The sequence below is a fragment of the Glycine max genome, chromosome 13 (genome assembly GCF_000004515.6).
Source record: "Glycine max cultivar Williams 82 chromosome 13, Glycine_max_v4.0, whole genome shotgun sequence".
Classification (NCBI taxonomy): domain Eukaryota; kingdom Viridiplantae; phylum Streptophyta; class Magnoliopsida; order Fabales; family Fabaceae; genus Glycine; species Glycine max.
This window is the reverse complement of record NC_038249.2, coordinates 26,728,090-26,751,172: the sequence shown is the minus strand read 5'-3', so window position 1 is coordinate 26,751,172 and position 23,083 is coordinate 26,728,090. Positions and strand designations below refer to the sequence as shown.

General features: G+C 33.5%; 1 long non-coding RNA gene and 2 pseudogenes across 2 annotated transcripts; 1 reads left to right on the top strand and 2 right to left on the bottom strand.

Annotated features, from left to right (window-relative positions):
- Window positions 1-2,162: 2,162 nt before the first annotated feature.
- LOC121172668 (uncharacterized) lies at window positions 2,163-2,729 on the bottom strand. The gene is made up of 2 exons (XR_005887859.1): window positions 2,564-2,729; window positions 2,163-2,470 (listed from the first exon to the last, which is right to left on the bottom strand). It is a non-coding gene; the product is annotated as an uncharacterized lncRNA (long non-coding RNA).
- Window positions 2,730-7,655: 4,926 nt separating this feature from the next.
- LOC100805265 (glucan endo-1,3-beta-glucosidase 14-like) lies at window positions 7,656-11,463 on the bottom strand (annotated as a pseudogene). Its single transcript, XR_005887858.1, has 3 exons — window positions 11,027-11,463; window positions 9,354-10,381; window positions 7,656-7,961 (listed from the first exon to the last, which is right to left on the bottom strand). The product of XR_005887858.1 is annotated as a glucan endo-1,3-beta-glucosidase 14-like (transcript).
- A 7,964-nt stretch (window positions 11,464-19,427) lies between these two features.
- Window positions 19,428-22,395, top strand: LOC121173276 (thylakoid lumenal 16.5 kDa protein, chloroplastic-like; annotated as a pseudogene).
- Window positions 22,396-23,083: the final 688 nt, after the last annotated feature.

Sequence of the window (23,083 nt, the reverse complement as noted above, 5' to 3'; positions counted from 1 at the left end):
GTGCCAAGTAGTTTGTGTAAATCGAATTCTAAACAATTAAACGAAGGGAGTTGATTGATTTTTAAAACATAATAGAGATTTAAAATCTAAGATTAAACAAAGATATAAAAACATTGCTACGTTTAAAGGAACAAAAATACAACACTTTAGGAGCAAGATAAGATAAGTGCAAATATGGTGAGAATGTTGGGTGATTGACCTACCAAATGAACTCTTGATGTAATAGTAATGATTTTTCACCAGTCAATATTATTACTTTAATCAACTAATTTACTTTAACCATAATCCTTCATGTGAAATAGTCTAAATCACTTGATTTTACTCCTAATCCCTTAGCAAGTTAAACCCAATGACTTGATTAAGAACAAAGATTTATAAAAGGCTAGACAACCTTATTCCTTCCCCATATGAGTTAACTAGAAGTCCCTTTCAATTCTTAGTGAAAAGACATTTTTCAATGATCATTGCACTACAATATACATGCACATGAGTGATTAAACCATAAACAAACAATAAACATAGAAATGAAGCAATAATAGTAAAAAAACATTAAATGGATAATAAAGATAGTTACAACACAAGGTTTTGGTATACAAGCCCCCAACAATGATAAAATTAGCCTCTCATATCCATGAGAAACCTAAACAAGAATGGGGATACAAGGAGGAGAAGAAAAAAAAATGGAGAACAAGGAAGCACAAAAACACCCAAAATATATTTGTTGTTGAACCTCTCCCCTTCTTTTTAAACTTTTCGCTCCAAAAACACTGCCTCAGAAAGGCTTCTGCGCTTAGCCTGGTAATCACGCTAAGTGCACACACAAAAACAGTTTAGGTTTAAGTGGTTGGGTGCTAAGCCTAAGATGTGTGCTTAGCTAACTCTTATGAGTTTACGAGTCCACTTGTCTTCTGCGAGTTGACTCTTAAGTAAACTCTTTTTTTAGTAGACTCTTGGGCAAACTCTATAAACTTTAAGTAAACTCGGTAGACTCTCGAGTTTACCATCGAGTTAACAAGTTAGCAAGTTAAAAAATTAGACCAAAATGTAAGTTATTTTTTATTATTTTTTGTCTGTTTAGCATTCAACAACATTCATTTAGCGTGTTATTCTCAAATACAAAATTCTCACCTTTAATCATATCAAACCCTTGTTCTCTAATAACATCAAACTCTCGATAAAAATCATCTACCGCTACTATAACCTCTTTGCAAATTATTATCTAGTAGTGATGTATTATTACTAGACTTGGTTATTTAAATATTCTAAATTTTATGATTTACTATTTTGCTTTATTATATCGTTGAAATGTTTAATTAGTATGTTATTTATAAATATTTTGCTATTATTTTTAAATATTTTGTTATTTATAATTACGAGTTGAGTTCACGAGTCGAGTTTATGAAACTCTCACGAGTCTACATAAACTCTCAAGTTTGATAACCTTGCATCTAGCTCGCTTAGCGGATGAGAAACCCTAGAAGAGGATAAGTTATAGATTTGTGCGCCCAGCGCGCAGCCAGCCCGCCCAGCGAGGACGTTGTCTCTTCTCGCGCTTAGCGCACCCAAGCTCGCTTAGTGGATTTTCACTTACCCTCGCTCAGCGAGACATGCTCACTGAGCGAGCCTTCAAATGCTGAGAAGTCCATGAGCCTTTAAAACACTGAGGTTAGCAGAACTCAAAGAAAAAAAAAATCGGTCAAGAGCAACAAGGAGAGCCTAGCTTCGTGAAAAACAGAGAGATTTGGGGTTGAGAGGCTGGAGAAGACATTCTCCATCATCTTCTTCCATTTTCTTTTACCAAAAATAGTTTCTTTCTTGTATTTTGAATCTTTGCTTGTAATGGAAGGGTAGAGTCTCTTTGTTGGGGAGTAACTACTGAAACTGTTGATGTAATACTCTTACTATCTGAGTGAATGGGCAATTTAGTCCCTGAGATTGTATCCATTTTGCATATTAGTCCCTAACTTAATATTAAATTTAAAATAATCCTTATCTTTGCATAAATGTTGCAAAATAGTCCTTCCGTTAAATTTTAAACTAACGCCGTTAGTGAGGTCAATTTTAGTGCCACGTGGACTATCCACGTGGCACTAAAGGATGACGTGGCATGACACGTGGACATGCCTGATGCCACGTCATTTGATGATAACAAAATGAGTAAATAGGTAATTTAGTCCCTGACTTTGTACCCCTGTTGCATATTAGTCCCTAACTTAATGAAAAATTCAAAATAGTCCCTATCTTTTGCATAAGTATTGCAAAATAGTCTCTAACTTAAAAGATGCTAGAAATCATGCTTAAAGTGTCCATGCATTGCAAAGGTTGTGCCTAGCACGATTTCTGGCCGCGCAGATTCCTCCTTGGATTCCTTGTCATCTTTTGATTCCTCTGGTTTTTTCTCTTCTTCTTTCTTTTCTTCTTCATTTGCTTTTTTCTCCTCCACTTTGTTTTTCTCTGGTTTTTTCTCTTCCTATTCAAAACACACAAAAAAATCAAAACCCAGAATGATACATTGATGGTAATTGAAGAAAAAAAAAGAGGAAAAGAGAATGGTTATGCAGACCTCGCACATTGGTGTTGACAGCTACAGAGATAAGCTTATTGCTGTGGATTTTTGGTTCTTTTTATTTGTGCAAGTGTGTGTGAGTTCTTTTTCGTATATATGCCTCAATTGGTTCAAAACCATCAAATTTGAAGAAGTCACTCATTCTATCATCATCAAATGGCGTGACACTAAAATTGACCTTACTAACAACATTACTTTAAAATTTAACGGAAGGACTATTTTGCAATACTTATGTAAAAGATAGGGACTAATATGCAACAAGGGTACAAAGTCAGGGACTAAATTGCCTATTTACTCGTTTTGTTATCATCAAATGACGTGGCATCAGACATGTCCACGTGTCATGCCACGTCATCCTTTAGTGCCACGATAGTCCACGTGGCACGAAAATTGACCTCATTAACGGCGTTACTTTACAATTTAACGGAAGGACTATTTTACAACACTTATGCAAAGATAGGGACTATTTTGAATTTAATATTAAGTTAGGGACTAATATGCAAAATAGGTACAATATCAGGGACTAAATTGCCTATTCACTCCTTACTATCTATTTAATGTTATTTTCTGGTGTTCTTTGCTTATATATATGCTTGTGGCTTGATCACCCATTTGTATGTGTAGTTAGGTTTTTTAGTATTGAAAAATGCTTTAAAACCTTAGAACTTGATAGAGCAAGCTAAAAATCTGTATGTCTAGGAATGAAGTGCAATGATCTAGTATATTTTACACTGTATGCTTAGTGCAACTCTGTTAGAGCAAGTTTGTTGAGGAATCAAGAACAAAAGCTAAGAGAGTTAGGCTCATTCATGTGAGGAATCATGGTTTGAGTATTTTCTCAGTGTAAGAACACTAGGATAACGTTAAATAGAGAAAAAAAATTATACGGCAAGAGGTATTTCAATAGGAACTCCCCAACACGTTTATCTTGATAGTTGTCATATTTTTTAGCTTTGAGTATTTTAATATTGTCTAAGTAGTTCAATAGTGCAGAACTTAATCCACCATTCAATATTTATTTTATTTCAAGCTTTAAAAGTGTTTACATACTGAATACATATAGTCTAGGTGAAACAAATTCTCTGTGGATACGATACTCGGTCTTACTGTTTTATATACTACTTGTGTGAATCGGTACACTTGTCGATCGACCAACAGGTACCCTAGCCCAGAATTGGACGTTGATCATTAGCAACTAACGTTGACTGACACGTGTCAACGTCTGAGAGGAACGTAAACGATTCACGATTTTTAACCCAATAACATTTTTACCCCAACCCTAAATGGTAATATCGAAATTGGAACCGCGAACCGTAAAGGAAATCTTGTGTGCGTGAGGTGTCGCTGTTGATTGTTCATGGTGGTGTTCATGTGCGTGAAGTGTCGATGTTGATTGTCGCAGGAAGATTGAAGTGCCTTTTGTTTGCAAGTAAGTTAGGTTATTTTATTGAAGTTTTTTTTATATTATAATGGTAGATAGTTGTGGTCCATTTGTGGGATTTGTTTGTTGATGTGGTTTACAGAGTGTTTTCTAGTGTGAATTTGTGTTGAGGTTTTGGGGTCCACGAGGTGTTTAGTGCTCTTTTTTTTTTGTGGTGGTCCCTTATGTCTTCGTTGGTGGTGTGGTCCCGAATTTGTCTTTGACGGGGTGTGTGCTAATTTTTTTGATAAAAAACCCTTCATTGGTTATTGTTTCACCTAGAAACATGAATGCTGCTTTTTTTGTTGTGGTGGTCTCGATTTTGGCTTTTGTTTTTGTTTTGTTCTGAAAACCTTTGGTGGGTGTTGTTTTTATTCATTTTTTGGGCTTTGTTGTCGTTCATGTTTTTTGCAAGCCAACCGAAGAACAAACATTGAGGTTAAAGATTAATCATGGAGGGATGTTTATTTATAATCCATTTATTGTGTATGTCAATGGTCATATCGTTGATGAAGAATGGGGTTAGGATGTGGATGTTATGTCGTATATTGACTTCACGAAGATGATTAACTCTCCCAGGTACAAATCATTCAAGTTCTTATGGTACAGGGACCCCCGAAAAGCACTTTGTAGAGGGTTGAAGCCACTTAATTGTGACTCTGATATTTTGCAATTGGTTGAAGATGTTTCTGGCTTTGATGTAGTTGAAGTGTATGTGGACGAGGGGGTGTTTGAAAAATCTGGAAAAAAAAAGTTGAATGATTTTAAGGGATATGAGGTTGTTATAATTGATGGAGTGGAGGCTGAAGCAGTTGTGGAGGGTGAAGATGAGGCCGAGGTTCAGGTTGATGAACAAGGTTTGGTGGAGGTTCAGGTGCAGGGTGAAGATGAGGCTGGTGTTGTGGTGTTGTAGGTGAGATTGGATGTTGTTGTTGAAGGTGTGGTGGATGATGATGTCGGGACTTAGGAAAATGATGACAATGGCAGTGATTATAGTGAAGTTTCAGATAATGACTTTGAAGAAAGTTCGGATTGGACAGAATGGTTGGACTCTGAGACATTTAGTCAGAGTAGTGACCCCATATTTGATACTAATAAAGTAGACTCAATAAATTTTGATTTTGATGATGAAGTTGGATATTCTGATGAGTAGGATACTCCAGTTGGAAGTGAAGATGAAGGTCCTTCAAAAGTCAAATTCCCTCATTTTAAGGTGCCTGGAAATGATGAAGATGTCATGTTTGAGGTAGGGTTGCAATTCAGATAGAGGCTATTAAAACCTTTGCTATAATGTCTAAGAAGAATCTGAAGGTTAAAAAAAATGACAAGAAGAGAATCATTGTAATCTGTAAACAAAAGGGTTATCCCTTCTACTTACGAGTGAATAAGTCCATTCAAGCAACTTATTGGTAGGTAGTGACATTGAAAGATGACCATTGTTGGGCATCTAATTGTTACTATAACTTAATTTATTCACTGTTATTTTTAGGGGTTGGTTGAGGTAATCAAGGAGCTTGGCGATAACGTAGAACATAGATTGTGTGTCAAACATTTGTATGGTAATTGGAAGAAGTATCCGGGAGCACACATGAAAGAGTTGATGTGAATGGCAGCTCGAGAAACAACTACCTCTGGTTGGGACAAGGCCATGAATCAGATTGGAGAGTTATGATGTAAAAGCTTGGAAGGATCTGGAAAGGTTAAACCCTGCTACTTGGACAAGATTTGCTTTTAAGGTAAACACAAAATGTGATTTGCAAGTCAATAACATGTGTGAAGCATTCAACAATGTAATAATGGAGTACAGAGACAGGCCAATTATTACTCTACGGGAGGGAATCTGATTTTACATAAGTTCCATAATTGTGAAGTTGAGGACTATCCTCATGAGGTATGAGGGTTCCATCTGTCCCAAAGTTCAGCAAATCATTGAAAAAAAAAAAGCATGTGAAACATGGCGACCACATTGGTGTGGTGATGCTGATTTGTCTTTGTTTGAGGTGTCAAAGGGCATGGAAAAATTTGTTGTGAATCTTAAACAATAGACATGTTCTTGTAGAAAGTGAGAGTTAACTGGAATTTCATGCACTCATTCAATAGCGTGCATGTGGATCAATGGTGTCAAACCTGAACTTAGTGTCATTTCTTATTACAGGTGTTGTTTTCTGTAATTGTTATATTGTTAATTTTTTGTTTTGCAATAATTGTTTTGAATTGAATATGTTTAGTTGTTGCATTTGATAGGAAATCTACTGTGTTGACAACATATTCATTTATTGTCTATCCATGTAATGGACTGAACTTATGGATCAAGAAAGTGGTGGAAAGGTTTAGGATGCATTTAAGCAAACCTGTTAGCACACCACTTGACCATCATACAAAGCTATCTGTCACTCAAGCACTAGAAATAGTTGAAGAAAGGTCTAAAATGGATCAAACACCCTATGCCAATGGTGTTGGAAGCATAATGTAAGGAATGGTTTGCAACAGACCTGACTTGGCTCATGCTGTAAGTATTATAAGTAGATTCATGGGAGATCCTGGCAGTGCACACTGGGAAGCTGTGAAGTGGACACTAAGGTATCTAAATGGATCTTTGAAAGCTGGATTAAGGTACAAAAGGACAACACATAAGGCAACAATCACAGGCTATGTAGATGCAGATTTTGCAGGAAATGTAGACACAAGAAAATCCTTAACAGGGTATGTGTTTACTTTGTTTGGTACAACAATCAGTTAGAAAGCAAATCAACAATCAATTGTTGCTCTTTCAACTACTGAAGCAGAATACATGACCCTAGCTGAAGGAGTGAAGGAAGCAATCTGGCTTAAAGGTGTGGTAAATGAACTTGGAATAACACAAACTTGTGTCACAATTCACTGTGATAGTCAAAGTGTCATTCACTAAGCAAATCACCAGATGTATGATGAGAGGACAACACACATAGATGTGAAACTACACTTCATCAGAGATGTGATTGAATCTGAGAAGGTGAAGGTGGAGAAGATTTCAACAAAAGAAAACCTGGCTGATATGTTCACAAAGTCTCTCTCTAGTATCAAGTTCAAGCACTGTCTGGACTTGATCAATTTCGAAGATGCCTAAAACAGATTGGTAGAAGTGCAGCCCTGAATTACAAGATAGACACTTGCTGATTTAGAGTCAAGGTAGAGATTTGTGGTGTGTGACTCAAAATCACAAATGACACAAGTGAGAAGGCTTTAAAGTGGTGCTGTCATAACTGTTTTCAGTTATTATAACTGAATTGGTTTTGGCACCAATTTATAGCCTTTGTTCCTAGGACTAGCTTTTAGAGTGTATATATACTCTTAATCATGTAATGCAAAAAAAGAGAGTTTTTGAGGCTGCAAAACAGAGGAGTTACAGGAAATTAAGAGAGTTCTAAAAGGAGGTAGTGGACTAGGTGATTGAGAGAGGTTTTGAAAAGAGAGATCAAAGCTAATTGCTGCTTGTATTGAACTTCTAATTTCATGATCAATGTGATGATGAGGAGCTGCATTTTTCCGTGGATGTAGGCACATTGCCGAACCACGTAAATCTTTGGGTCTTGCTCTACTATGTATTGCTTTGCTGTATTTTCTGTTTTTTTCTTTTTGATCTTGCAGGCTCTTTGGTAGCTTATTAAAGGAGAAGAACCAACAAATGTATTAGTAAAAACTGAAAAATTCTAATACTCTTCGAAGGAAAATCCTTTCTCAAGTGAAATAATTACACATTTGCTGAAACATCAACATTTCTAGATATTGCTTTATGAAATATGACAATCAATGGTATAATTTGATCTATAGTGAGACATGAAGTGGAGCCAAGTCAAACTCATTTCATTGCCAGGAACTGGTTTGCCGAGCAGGCTGATATCATAAGGATCACTAACTCCAGAAAATCAGCGGTATCAAAGAAGATAAAAAGAATACCATCATGTATGACTGGGACAACCCTTGAGTATTGATATTCTGCCAAGCGAAATCAAAAGTGTAAAAATTTGCATAAATCTGAAAACACAAGTTCATTCCAAATTTATTTTTCAGCAAAATTAAATTCCCAAGTGTTGCAAGTAGTGAGTTCAAAATTACACCAAGGAAAAAGAACATCCATGATTAAACCACCTATTAATTGAGACCAGCAATTGACCTTTTCCCTCTGGATCAATGAAATTCACATACTGTGTAGATAATATAGAAAGGTGAATGCATTTCTAGTTTACAACTCCCTAATTTTTTAAGGTCAGGCTTTATACCAGTGTTGACATTGAGCTCATAACCAATGATTCTCATGCTGTCTCGTTAGTTCAGCTTGATTACTTTTATGAGTTGAAAGATTCCAGACATATTAAAGAGAGTTAAAAAAACGAAGTTAAGGACTTGCATGTTGCATCTACAAACATTTGGAAGTTGGGATATTACTAAAGAGTAAAGACTAAAGAGAACAATGTATAGCTTCCAGACCAGCCACAACTGGTTCAAAAAACCGCAAATATGACTCACTGTAGCCCAACCAACAACCATCATGATGATATTAACATGACTTGAACAGTTACTTGATATCCCTTGATCATTTCACATGAGAGCACAAATAGCTTGGATATTCATAAATCTTATTAAAACAATGAAACATGGGTTCTGGATTTCTGGTTCTACAGCTAGAAAGGAGAAAAGGTAGTATCAAGAAAAAAAGACATTTTCCCATTCTCTCTCTCTCTCTTTTTACTTATGAGTAATTCAAGATAGATGGATACATACTGAATGTAGATGAAGACATCAAGAATGACATTATGAAGCCAAGCCAATATGGGGACAAGAAAGCAAAACAAAGTACCATGTAGTACAATATATAAATTCTTGATATGGCAAGTCAACTTTTGGTAAGCCAACTTGTGGGTCAAATTTCTAAACATTTTCTATGTTTCTTCTATTATTATTCATTTTTATTTTAGCATTCTTTAAATTCAGTCTTGAGAATTACAAACTTCCAAACGAATATAGTCCTATCATGTGGGAACTAAGATGCAATAAGTTAGCATGTTTGATTTAGCATGTGGCATTCTTTGATCCACGTCCAGTGGAAGCAATCAAATGTTGCTTCCGTGTCCTTTTAAAATTCTGACGTGGAAATGAGGAGGGACATGCATCCGAAACGCTGAAGCAAACATGCAGTTAGTCTCTTATAAGTGGTGTAAAAGTTTACATTGTCTATGCGTATGCATTGCATCATCATCATTTAAACAAAAAAACATACCATCAAATGAAATTTTATGTTTGATTTTATCTCTCTTTATGTTTGGTGCATGAAAACTACCAAAGGAGCTTAAACAAAAAAAACATACCATCAAATGAAATTTATGGTACCTTAAGAGACAAAAGAGATGAATGTCCAGCATTAAGTCCGTGAAAGCCAATGTCATATGATATACTCCCATCAGCCTTGAACAGTCCATAGTTCTTCTCAGATGAATGCCCAGGCTTCTCGTTCTCGTTGAATAATGCAAAAATGTATGCCTTCACAACATTTTTAGGTCTATGAGGGGTTCCTTTCCTCTTTGCAAGCCTTTTACGCAGGTTATAATTATATGTCCTTGCATTAGTTGCATTTGCTCCAGCTTCACTTTGATCTCCATTTGAGGCCCAGCCCGTTTCAGTAACTATGACTTCCATTTTGTCAAATCCAGCATCCTCCAAAGCAGAATAGGCTGCATCAATCTGAGCATCAAGCATGTTATCATAATGCAGATGATACATTGGATCATAAATTCCCTTTGTTGGTTCAAAAAGTGCATAATTTATATCAATATGTTCAGGATCACCCGCATAGGCTAGGAAAGGGTAAGCATTCAAACAGAAAGGAGAGCCAATCTGTTGGAAGAACTCCAGTAGTGGCTTCATATACTGATTAACATTATTATCAAATTTACCAGAGGAGGGAGGGTAAGAAACTGCAAAAACCGCAAATGAGTTTGCCGTAGAAATCTGAACCAGTTGATCTAGATGAAGTTTCTTGGTAGCATTGTAAATATTTTTAACAGCGCCCAGAAGAACTCCCCACAAAGAATAGTCTGTCCCACCCAAAACTTCATTGCCTACAGCAATTCCACGAATGCGTGTGTCAGGAAGAAATGACTGTACATTTTCTTTTACCCAGTTCAAAGCATGGTCTGGATTCGAACTCATGTCTTGCAGCTGGCCATTGGGAAGCCCCACTACAATTTCAAGCCCAGTTCCACTAAATGCCTTGAGAACACTGTGATCAGCATCGTAGATTCTAACATTCCTTATTTTTGCTGCTCTGAGAAGAGTAACAACTTCATCGGGTGAAGGAATATTATTTGCAATCCTACCATAATTTATACCATAGGTTCCGGTGAACGCTTGCACAGAAGCTGGAAATCAAACAGGGAGGGTAGAGCTCCATTAACATGATGTAGCCAACAAAAAATACACGCTAGCAACTTCGATATCCCTAACATTATTTTGCCAATCATGAACATAATCGTTACTAAGTAGACGCACATGAAAGGACAAAAGAGTAAAGTCTAGAAACCCCAATTAGAAAGGCCATCCATAATCAGAACCACGAATTGATAGAATTGGAATAATCATGATATGTCGAAGGAACAGTGGTCCCATATGAAATCAAGAAGGAAAGACACTGATCAATGAAGTCATAATGATAACTTACAAGGAAAGCAATATGAATATTTTAAAGAATTGAAAATCAAAATTAAAATCTCTCCCTAAAAGAGAAGGGGGGGAGAAAAAAAAAACTTGATATCATGAGAATTAAAAGAAAGCAACCGAGACAAGAAGCCAAGAACCTAAAAATACAAAAATAAAGAGAAAAGGAAAAATCAAGAAATTAATTCAATACATGGTGAAAACTATACTAAACACTCAAGGGATGAAACCCCCAACCCATGATCATACAAAAATAATAATAAAGATCAATAAAAACTTGGGAAAAGGCCAATGAATAAAGTAAATCAATTACAAGTTTGAAAACGCAAGACAGAGAAAGTATAAAGTACCTATTGGAGTGAAGAAGAGTATAAAGAAGGGGCAGAAGAAGCGAAGAATTGTCATGGGGTGGGAAAGAAATCAACGATGTTGGCCTTTGACGCAGTGCTTCTTCCTCCTCAGACATGCCATAAGACGAAAGAAGCGCTTTTTATGGTTTTGGTGCGTTGAACTGCACCTTTATCAGCGCATCCATCATTACTTGCTGCTCTCTTATCCCTATACGAAGGAAGCAAAAGATGAAGAGAGGGGGAAAAGGGAAGAAAGTGTGAGGGATATGCAGGGGTTTTATAATTGAATTGTTGAGTAAGTAAAAGCATAACAACGCAGTGTGGGTTTGTACTAAAACTCGGCTTGAATGGTCAATGCACACTTGTTCCTCATCGTGCGCGTTTTGCGGTGTGTGCTAAGCCATTGTTTTCTTTCTTCTTTTTTCAACTCGATCTCACAACCTCCCCTTGCCCACGCGCTCCTTCTGTCACTACTCAATAAATATATAATTGAAAATATATCTAGAATAAATTATTAAGATCTGAATCATTGGTTTTTAATCTTTTGATTGTATTTTATCTTTTACAATACTTTTCAATTGTTCTCTATATTTATTTATTGTAAAATTTATTCTCATCCTTAATCTTTTTTCCCTTGATTCTGATTTTCCTTAATTTCATCTTCATTTCAGCTTTCTTTTCGGACAAAACTTATATATTTTTAGTATTATTCTTCCATAAAAATTAAAGTTTCACTTTATATTAAAATTTTCATTAGAAAAACAGAATAAATTATTAAGATAAAACGGTTGACAAAAAAATACTAATGGTGTCTTTCTTTTTTTGAATTCAATACTAATATCTAAAAGTTACATTTGAGTTTTGCCTTTTTTTTTTATCACTTCCCTTTCAACAAATTATGGTTAAAGATCTGTTACTAGTCGCACCCGATCAATAAAATTACTTGTCTTTAATAAATTTATAGACTAAAATAATGTTTTTTTTATAATTGTAAATATTAAATTAAATAGTTAATTTACATGTAATTTTAGGACTAGTTGGATGCAATATTCTTTGTTTTTAACGTCACTCTCTAATTTCTACGCTGTACCACTTTCGGTATGTGAGAAATATTCTATTCGAATAATTTGGACACGTTGACAACAATACAATGAAAAAGTATCGATTTTACAAAAAGAGAAAAGAACCAAATATCTTTCAACATATACGATAAGGGACGGGAACTTTGCCCGTTTATTGGAATATATACGAATTTTGGTAAAATGGTTGTGTAATTTGATTCGGAAATAACGTTTTCAGTATATCAATTATAAAAGTAAGTAATTCATTCTTTTCGGAGTTAGTACTAGTTGTTTATATATCTATAGTTATTTTATCGGGGGGGGGGGGGGGGGGGGGGGTTATTTTGGGCACAGGATAAAAGTTACTAATGTAATAACGAGTTATTTAATTTAGATGAGTAAGTTATTATGCATAATGTTCTGAAAAAAACATAATAGCATTTTCTTAACCCGTTAGGGTTGATCTAGTGGTGATTTTGAGAGAGAGGTGGTGAGTAGTTTGCATAAAATCTCCAATTTAAAATTTAGTGATGCCATTGTATACAAAACAAATCTTATTTTGAAATTGAATTATTTTATTTTTGTTGTTAGTTTAATATGACACCATTGGACTTACACTTCTTAATATCAATAAACCAATGGGTAAATTCTTTAAATATCAATTATTATCTTTCATGGATATTTATCTCAATTACAACAAAATTCAAATGCACCCGGGCAATGAAGAAAAAAATACCTTTTGACATAAAAGACTAATTATTGTTACAAGGTCACGGTGTTCAAAATGAAAAATATTGAGGTAACCTATGGACACATGATGAATAGATTCTTCAAATGATAGATTGGCAAAATGCTAAAAGTTTCCAATGATATCATGATCATCAATAATCTTTCAGAATATGAACACATTCTTAATGTAATTGAGGTTTACACAACTAAAGAAACAATCACAAAAAATATACATTCAAGGTAATGTAGGAAATTTCTAATATTTTATCTTGTAAAAAAAAAAGATAAAAGTTAGTTTCAACAAATGTCAAATCATATCAAAACTAAACTTTTAAACGACATCGTGAGACATATAATATCAAATGAAAAAATAATAATCTTATTTTAGTAATTCATAATTTGATCCTTCATATTTCTAAAACTCTCATTTTGATCCTTTGAGTTGAAAAAAAAATCAATTTTTTGATTTCATCGATTTAAAACCAATGTTGTTAACAATTATCATTTTAAAATATGTAATTAAACAAATGGTGGTTTTTAACCACCCAAAAATCATTCACAAATTTCATAGAAAAATGAGGAAGAATGCAAACCCCCGTCCCATAGGAAATGAATTAAAAAAAAAAAGAAACACAATCTTAAAAATTAAAAGATGCACGAGTTTATGAATCACTGAAGAGATGTAATCGGTGTGGTGGACATGTCTAATAATAAACTCTTTTGACTTACTATGGAGGTTAATGTTGATGACACAGTTGATCTTTTGATTGCAGCTCACACCGTATTACTTGTAATAACAATTGACACTAGTCAAGAAGTTGAAGATTCAGAGATAGGATACGCTAAACTCCCATATGATGACTCTCCATGCTAATATGACCAACCTCACATATAGAATCGTGAAGTAATGCCATTACAAAATAAGTTGATAGCGCTTCAATAATCCTTCGACTTTTTTGTGAATTCCTCAACAGTAATCTTAGGGTTTGAATTTTCAAGTAATCACTAATCCTTGGTACAAGTTTTGTTAAAACTTACAAATTTTTTAACTTGTACTTTTTCTGTGTCTTTTGATAATTATTTTTCTGTGTTTTCCATTACCCCTAGCCAAATGCATCCTTAACATCGGTGGATTTATGTATTCATTAACCAGTTCATTTACAACAAGTGCATATCCAATCTTGATGTTGGATGGTACGTAATTGCTAGTCTAGTTAATGTTCCAGAGTGAAACATAAAAGTGATTATGCAATTGAATTTAAAAAGAAAAAAAAGAAAAAAGAAGAAGCGCGTGTTGTGCACAGGAGGAATGGCGGTGAATGTTGGGTATATAGGGTGGACTAAACTAAAAATTGTGTGACAATGATACATACGCGTTATGGCGTCAGCTAGTGTCTCAGCGCTAACTCACTCGCTCCGGAGTCTGTGGGTAAACTCCGTTCTCTCTGTCAGAGACAAAATCACGTGACCTCACCAAAATTAACACAGAAATATCACGTGACCAACCAATTTAATGAATCTCTTCCCCGGCAATGTTCAAAAACTGAAGGTTCTTTTGATAAACCCTCAGTCAGCTGTATATTGTAAAAACGTTAAAGAAAAAACAAGATTATTTCCCATAAGAAAAATACCATCAGTCAATGATAAAACGAAGAGGCAAAAGCAAAAGGTGATGGAGTTTTATGATATTGAAAAATAAAAAGTTTGTTGCGTAAAAATATAAATGAGCGCTATTTGTATTGTATATTATTATTCTTATTATTTCGAGGATGAGACGTCCCAACTCCCAACAATCACACGTAGATAACCACATTCATTTTATGATAGAAGTACTTCTTTGATACTCTAATTATTGTGATTATTTGTCTGAATCAAATTATGTAGCTAACTTTATTTTTATGAGTGAAGAGATTGCCTTAATAATTAAAATTAGTAATCACAAAATCTTAAGGAAACGTTGCATAGGAAATAAGTTTTTTTTTTAATGTTTGGGAATCATGATTTCTGCATATTATGAATTTTAAGAATTATATTTTTTAAGAATAAATAAAATATGCTTGATAGACTATTAAAAGTTTAAAATAAATTTCCTATTAATCAAATAGTTATACATTTTTTTTATCACATTCAATAATTTTATAAAGAATAAGTTTATATTGTTATTATGGTACAAGAAAAAATACTTGCAAAAATAAGGTTCTCATTTTTCTCGTGAGAAATTTTTTATGTGAAACTGATTAAAAAGTATTTTTGAAAAATATTCTTATCTAAGAATGTTATTTTTTAAAAATTGATACCAAAGTTGCAAACTAAATATTTCAACCTATGATTCTCGAGAACAAAAAATTTATCCCCTAGTGAACATTTTTTTTCTTCTTCTGCTACATTCGTAATCCATAAGAGTTTTTCTTGTGAAAAAAAAATCTTTTAAAATTTCAATCCAATATACTCCTTTTCCTTTTTGTTGCGCAGAAAATATCATCATTTAATAATTTGTCAAAGAAAAAAAGTAAGATACTGTCATCACTTGAGCAATAACTTAAGCGGGAATGTAACTTTGAATCGGATGTGAGTAACTTTAACTACAAGAAATGGATAACTTTATTTTGAGAAAATAGTTTATGTAATATTTTACACTATTAATAAACAATTCATCATACTTTATTGATTTTTATAATGATTATTTTTAAAATTATACTAAAAAGTATTATTTGATTGGTTGATAGTATAATTTTTGTTTGACTAACACTACATAGCCATTAACCTCATTTATTTTTATATGCATAATTTGATTTCGAAGACATTTTTTTAAGAAACCTTCAATTTAGTATATTTTAATTAGGCTCATCTATTATAATGTAAGTACTTGGGTTAAATAATTTAAAGATATTTAGTTAAGTTTATGAAAGGAAATAAAGTTTTTCATTGTTTGGTAGCTCTTGCTTTTACCCATGTTAATAACTACTGGATTAAGGAGGTCCCTAATCAAATGGACCAAATCATAGCAAATGATGTGTTTTTTACTTTTTGAGTGCATTAAGAGTAATTTTAGTGTCAGATCTTGAGCTTAAGATATGATCTTCACTAGATCTTTCAGTAAAAGAGTTGAATAAATCTCCAGTGCGCATAAAGAATGAGTTCTTATACAAGAATCCTTAAGATCGTAAATTGTTAAAAAAATTGTTTTTTACTCTCTTCCTAACAGCAAAACAACAAAACATGGGAGGAGAATAGAGACCAAACAATCGGATAAAAGGAGATAAAGAATGAGAAAGCAAAATATAGACAAAAAAACAACAAAAAATAGACATATTGGTAGAGGGGGATCAGGACGGAGGGAAAGGAGGTCACGACAGAGGAAGAAAAAAGAAGAAGAAAGAAATAAAGAAGCAACACATGAGGAGTGAGGGAGGAGAAAAAAAAAGGTAATGTGAAAGGAAAGGGAGAAAAAATATTTAATTTAATGAATATTTAAATAAAATATTTAAAAGTGAGGTTCATATGAAACCTACAAAAAGTTATCTAAAATCTAAAGAAGAGATCTATCACTAAAGGAAAAATAAGAAAAATTTTAAGAAATATTCAATCCAACGTGACACAGTGTGATCTAAAAAAATGGTCTAAGATCTTAATTTAGGATCTACCGTTTTAAAAAAATCCAACATTTACACCTAAAAAAAGGGAGCTATCAATCTCGTATAAATTCATTTTAGGATGGTTTCGAGTTATTTTCATTATTTTGTGTATTACAATTCAATTTTCCTATTATGTGTTCATACACAAATAATGAGAAGTTAAAAATAAAACAAATTATTGAAAAAGTATTTAGAATATTGAAAATATAAACAAAAAAATCAATAATTACGTTTATAAAGAATTTAAAATATTTAATATAATGTATTTAATGTATTCATACTATATGATCGTAAATACATAACTAGTAAGCAGCGCTATTAAAATTAATTTTTTAAATTAAGTACTTATGATATAAATCTTTCATTATTAAACTCTAATCAAATAAATAACTACTAATTAAGTAAGTTTATCTAAATACTTCCTTAGTATAAGATAAATTTTGGCATTGTTTAGTAAATCGTCAAGAACTTAGCCAGCAAGCCAACTTTAGAGAAAGACACGTAGGCTAGCCATATACGCGGTTGACTTTATTGTTTGAGGGTGGAAATTTTCTGCTTGTCTTAATGAGTGCTCGTTTTTCATGAAATAATAAGTTGAGCTGATTCGCATTCATCAAACTTTTTAGAACATAAAATAATGACCCTAAAGAACCATCAAATTGTCAGTAGCTAAAAGCCCTATGGCATTTTTCTAAGCTCCTTTTCGATTATGAGATCATAGGGTAGGAAAACTTAGTAGTGTTCACGGCCCAATTTGACGGTAAAGATGAAGATATTAATGGTGCAACTAATTAAAATAGAGAAGAAGAAAAAAAGGATGGCAAAATTAATACTACATTCTTTTTGGTGTCACTGAATACGCAATACTTGTTGATTACATCTGCATAATTATGTTATAGGGATTTTTCCTATACTACATATGAAACAGAATTTAATACTAAGAATTCAGTGAAAGTGGTTCTTTTTCCAATTGCCTTTAGGCTTACACACTAGGGAGAAAGCAAAACGGCGATAACTTAAAATAGAAGTAGCCAGCAGAATACTTCTCACTGAACACAAACAATTCTTTGATATGTAAGTTTGTTCTATAGCTATATTTTAGCTTTTAGGGAAAGTTAAGACTTAAAAGCCTTAAATTTCTATCCAATGTGTGATCCTAACTGTACGTACATCTTTTCTCTATACAATTTATTGAAACAATTTGATTGCGGGAATGAAAGATAGTATATTTTAGCAATTTGGATTAAAGCTACAAAGACCATTGCAGACCACAAAGCTAAAGCAGATAAATATATATACTATAATTACGAATGGCCAATAGAAATTAAGGATTAAGGAAAAATTGAGACCATTTAAGAAGGTGGGTTCACTTTAAAACATTGTAATGCAACCAATGATCAATATAAAAGAGAAGTTCTAAAATGAACTATATAGAAAAGAGCTTTAACAGCGTGCTACACTAACTGTTATGCTTGCTTCCCCTTTCACTTAATCAGTAAGGACAGTGTCAAAAGACTGTGAAAAAAGTAGTATGATCAAGATCTCATCAACAATGAGTTCCTTTAGAGCTGGCTTTGGAGTCCATTGTTTGGTTTAATAACTCAAAATTGCAAAGAAAGTAGCTTTTAGCTCAACGACTGTTCTCAGCCCACGTACGAGAATATGCTTTTTACGTATTCTCCCAATACTGTTGATTTCAAAATTGGTAACAATCAGGGAAGCACACTTTTTATGGTAATGCTTTCTTTATCTTGAGGGCATGAATGTCCGTATAAAAAAAAATTGAAGAACCAAATTACCATGAACCAGCATCTTCTATGGAAATTACTAACTACAATATGGATGCTTGAGAAGGACAAGCATAGATAAAGGATTTTTTTTTCTAGAACATGTCCCAGCTGAGCTTGCATTGATTTCTTGTACGGTTCGTTATTGGTTATACTTGATTTTAATGAAGCTTTAAGTTAAATCCTTTTTACAATGGTTTTGTTTTGAGGGCCGAGATGTGAATGATCACACATATGGTTAAGGTAATAAATTAATAATTGATGGGAGAAAATTTTTGTTGGATGGGACAAGGATACATACTAGCCAACTTTCTTAGTCAATTTGCACACTTTCTTTTTCACTCAATTGGACTTTGGAAGAGACTATGCCATCATAAATGGTAGTGGTTTATACAGGTACTGTTCAATGACCACAATACCCTTCAGGATCTAAAAATTGACAGGATCGGATTACAGATTCCAACAACCTTATCCTCAACAGGTTCCAAATTGCCATGTCTTCTGTATTTTTAGGCCCAAAATACAGGAAAATAAGGAAAAGAAAAAAGAGTATAGAGGAAAAAAAAAAGAAAAGAAAAAATGACAATATATTCAATATATTTTCTCCTAATGATTGAGGATAAATGTGTATGTCCATTGAATAAGAATAAGATTCTATTACTATGTATGAATCATATCATGTGATTAGCTATTATAGTAATTAGCTATATGATCATTTAAAAATTATCTTTGTTTTATATAAAGTTTTTTTGGATAAAAAGATGTGAGATAATTTTTATAAAAAACTTCATACCCCATTGTCCAGAGGCTCTTCGCTGTTTCCAGATTCGAACCCATGACCAACAGGTCACCAAGGCACAACTTTACCGCTGCACCAGGACTCGCCCTCTTATGTGAGATAATTTTTATATTTTTATAAAAATAAAAAATATGAAATTATTTAAATAAAATTTATCTTTTTTGAAAAAGACCAAAATCCATATCTCAATTATAAATATAAATAGAAACATTTGCATGGTGCAAAGTGTGTCAGACAAAAAAGTCTAGTTTTTAGACCTCCAAGATAGAAAAAAAAATTGTTTTTAGCGTTTCATTCATCAAGAGTTGATAGAATACATTATTGTATGTTATGAATGAAAAAATAAATCCCCAAATTTTTCTTACAAATATTAAAAATACTTCTATGTAACTATCACCAACTGCATAGCCCTTCTGTCTTCCATCGTCATCCTCTTTGTCATTAGCAACGCAAACATATGTTTACCACACCATCAAGTTCAGTGTGAAAGGCAATTAACTCTTTGCCAAGCAGTTAATCGGCTAGCAACACACACTCCAATTTTGACCAAAAGAGGCTTATCCATCAGTTTTCTCACCGCATTTTTGGTTTCATTGGCTGGTGAGGATGCTAATGCTGCAATACTTGAAGCAGATGATGACGAGGAGCGGTTGGAAAAAGTAAAGAGGGATAGAAAAAAGAGACTTGAGAGACAAGGTGTGATCAAATCATCCACCAAAGAAACAGGTCTGGTCCTGCAAAAATGACATTTTGCTTTCCCTAGATTACATTATCGAATGAATGTGGATGTACTCTCACATCTTTGCCTAAATTGATTGATTTGTCCTATAGTGTGTTTCCCGAAATATGAAATTCATTTTCATGTTCCTTTCCTTAAATTGATTGATTTTGTTCACTCTAGAATGCAAATAAATGCAAGTTACATTTATTGGTTTAGAGTTTGCAGAGGATAGCAGTAAAGTAGTTGTGCCCAATTCTTGAGGGTGTCGAATGAACACCAATCAATCGAAACTCAAAAGTGCACGATTGGCTTCTTGTTATATCGTACGAGATGTCAAATGTTGTATTGAATTTAATTTTAATAATGTAAACATTTTTATATTATCATTTAGATTTGCAATGATATCTCATCTAATGAGTGAATGAAAGTACTTATTTATGTTAACAATTATACGAGATGTCAAAACTTACTATGATGTGATAACATCTCATTGCTGTAGAGCGTTTTTGCATTGACCTTGTATTAAAATTAAATTAATATTGTATTTAATTACCCGTTTCTTTCACAAAAATTAACTGAATCGCTTGTGCTCCCGGGAAAATGCAAATAAATTTTCAATTGGATTAATAAATTTGAACATATGCAGAGGCTAGATGTGCTGCTGTATTTTAGTTCTCCTTTGAGATTATTGTAGCCCATTTCTCAAGGGTCTCAAATGAACAATAATTCCATGCTACTATGTTTGATACAGTCCCTGTCATTTTTTCACATCTCGGCCCACAAAGTTATAATTTTGAGAGTTTAATTTTGATATACTATAAAATTTTACACTATCAATCAATTAAAATTATATGTAACTTTTAAAGCAATTACTATTACCTAAGTCTAACATTTTTGTATTACATGGCAACCTATTATGGAATGAGAGTGTAAAAAACCTTTATACTATCAATGTATTTTGATTAAATCCTTATTTTTAACCATTAAAAATTATAACTTTGCTTTTTAAAAGAAAGATGCCTGCTCTCTGCATCTTTAAGGCACATTTGTAGCTTGTATATATGTTCCCAGCATAGGGAATACAGTAATAGAACTCGAGCTTCTCTTTCATGATGAACTTCTATTCCTTTGTTAAAGTACTCGTTTACTCAAGTTTCCTTCATGATACCAAAAACACCAGTTTCTTTTAGGGGTAGAATAAAAGAAAATTTTCAGTCTGCCTTCTTCACTAAATTCTTAAATTCAGCCAACACAATTTCCTTGGTGACCCAGAGACTAAGCATTCAAAAATATTTGCAGGGTATCTTCAGGATTTGGTGTATAAACTAAGTAAAGTTGGTAAAGCAATTGAAAACAGTGATCTATCTACAGCTGCTTCTGTGTTTGGGAGTGGCACTGATACTGATTGGGTGCAAAATGCTAATATATCTTTGAATAAGGTTAGTCTAGTTTCTTAAATAATTGCATTCATTCTGAACACTTTTCCTTTGCCATGAAATCTTCCATTACAAAATGTGTCAGTTATTAATTAGGTGAGATCATATCGGTACTAGTGTACCAAATCCCATAAGAACTCGTAGTTAAGTCTGTCTGGCCATGATAACATCAATCATTCTCAAGTGATTAAGATTAAAAGCCTATGCGGTGGACAAACTTCAAATACAGCCTTTGTGCCTTACATACTATGAACATTGGAACATACTCTTTAAACTCCATTTAAAAGTGTGAACTTTCTCGATGGTACATTATTTTTTGAATAAAATTACTATTTATTTATTCAAATATCTCTTTCCAGCTTCTTAATTGGATGTCTTACAGTTTCTGGGTAACCTTTTAACATTTGAGTGCCAGTGCTGAAGAAAAGACTGCGGTGGACACATTCAATTCCTCACTAGCTTCATTGATTTCATCAGGTATCAAGTTCCATACAACACAGAAAATATGATCCTGTTCCATATATACCTTGTCCACCTCAGGGTTGTTATGTTAATATTTTTGGAAATCACCCGCAAAAGAAAAACAAACTAGATGCAATCTTGTTGATAGACTATTTCCAAAAGCCTTGGTTGCATTTTTTTTTCTACATAAAACCGTGCAAGTAATTTGCTAATGTAATTAAGAGTCAGGGTATACTCAAAATGGTGGCTACAAGATCCTTTGTGCTAACTCTTGTTCCTGATTTTTATTTTCTGGCAGTTGCTGGGAAAGACGTTGAGTCCTCCAAACTTGCCTTTGTGTCTTCGGTCAGTGCATTTGAGAAGTGGAGCTCCTTGATGGGGCTGGTTGTTCAGCTTAAAGGGCTTTGAAGAAAGCTACAACACATTTTATCTCATCTCAAAATTTGTTAAATACAGAGAATTCCATTAACTTTCTGTCTGGGTCACCTAATTGGTGTCTTGGTGCAGTCTCATTTCAGCTTTTATCTATCACCATACAGAATGTTAAGTTTGAGCACGAGTGTGCATAGTCTCACTCAAAATTGCAATTTTGATGTTGTCGAGAATTTAACAAAATGTTTTTTTTTTTCAACGAACAGCACAAATAAAAGAACTTTGAAGTTGTAGGGTAATCAAAATCAACTTGAGGTTTGAGACTTTGAGTGAAAGAATGAACCATTCTTTGATTCTTTGGTTTCATTGCAGCCGTCTTTACTTTTACTACCCTTTCTTTGGCCACTGGAAGTCTAGAAGAGCATAAAACAAGCCAAGGGTCATGAGCAATACCAATATTCAAGGCTAATGATTATTATTTATGGCTTTTTTTTTTTTTTTGTTTATTTGAAACCACATGATCCTTCACTAAAACGTACGGACTATGTATCTTCCCTATGTATATTCCCTACGTACCAATTCTTTCTAAGATCGTGTACCGTTAACCCGTATCCGTATCATGTAACGAAGAGAATTACGAACCCGATAACTACCTTGAGCATTTGACATACACCGTATAGCATGGAAAATAGTTGGGGACCAAAAAAACATCCCTAAATAACCTCATACATGCATGCAAGTATGTATTTTGGACATGAAAACTGCTAAAGGCAAGTGCACAAAAGAAAAAATTCATGTAGGGGGAAAGTTTAAGGGCTAATATTTAACCAACAAAAAGAACCACAACAATCAGATTGGAAATGCCACTTGCAAACAACAATGGGTTAACAACAGATATAGCCGCTGAATTTTTGAAAGAAAATTCAGAAGGGAACTTGCAATTGATGATGACAATCAACACATCATTCAAATATAACAACCTTTGTAAATTCAATTTTCAGCTTTGGAGAATACCACCCAGCCACTTTATCAATCTAAGTTGGTAGGATAATGAG